This window comes from Carcharodon carcharias, chromosome 1 (genome assembly GCF_017639515.1).
Source record: "Carcharodon carcharias isolate sCarCar2 chromosome 1, sCarCar2.pri, whole genome shotgun sequence".
NCBI classification, from domain to species: Eukaryota; Metazoa; Chordata; class Chondrichthyes; order Lamniformes; family Lamnidae; genus Carcharodon; species Carcharodon carcharias.
Window position 1 is genome coordinate 214965673 of NC_054467.1, and position 871 is coordinate 214966543.

The 871-nt window shown below is 42.8% G+C and overlaps 1 pseudogene; it reads left to right on the plus strand.

The window, feature by feature from the left end:
* Nucleotides 1-283: 283 nt before the first annotated feature.
* On the plus strand, nucleotides 284-469 carry LOC121285903 (annotated as a pseudogene).
* The last annotated feature ends 402 nt before the right edge of the window (nucleotides 470-871 follow it).

Consider the following 871-nt stretch of genomic DNA (forward strand, 5'->3'; position numbering starts at 1 on the left):
TGCATAAGGAGCTATGTATTATTGATGTCACACACAAGCGCATGAGGAGAATCTGAGAGATGAGCAGTGGTTGTGTCCTAGTGCCTTTGTAAATGAAGGTTGCTTTGAAGAAGGACCTTTGCCTCCAGCCAGATCACTTGCTAAGAGTAAGACCCTCAACATCTTCCAAGACGGCCCAACCACAACAGACAAACAATTAGTGATGACAATACTAGTGCTGAGGTACCAATGATGTCAATGATGAAGTGACCCTATAGTGTGATGTCAACAAAATAGGACTTGGAGCAGCCCTCATGCAATATGCTGGCAGGTGACATCCATCAACTTTTGTGGTTGTACAACCAAAGGTACTTGAGTCATTGGCATGTTAAAGTAATACATCTGCATGGTAGCCCCTCTGTACTGACATGAATGACCTGTCAGTCCAGGTTGTTTTCTGCCATCAGGATCTTGCTGCTATGTGGACACATTTATTAAAATCCATCTGGTTTAAATGTTGCAAACTAAACAACACTATACACAGATTGAGGAAGAGTGTCTGGCTGTTGTCTTTGCTGGTGACCATTTTAGTCAGCACCTGTTTGGGAGGGACAAAGTGATGGTACAGACTGACCACTAGCTACTTCAAAGCATCTTTCTCAAATCGCTTCTATCTGTTCTGAAGTGTCTGCAAACTTTATTAGTTCGCTTGCAGAGATATCATTTGGAAATGAAGTAGAAGCAAGGAAAGCAGATGTACGTCGCTGACATGCTGTCGATAGCTGCACTCCTTTTGAAAGAAATTGATGATGCTGGTATAGAGTGTGAAATCTCCCAGACTCAATGAAAAGCAACATCATGACATGCTCTGGAAGTCATCAACCCAGCAGAC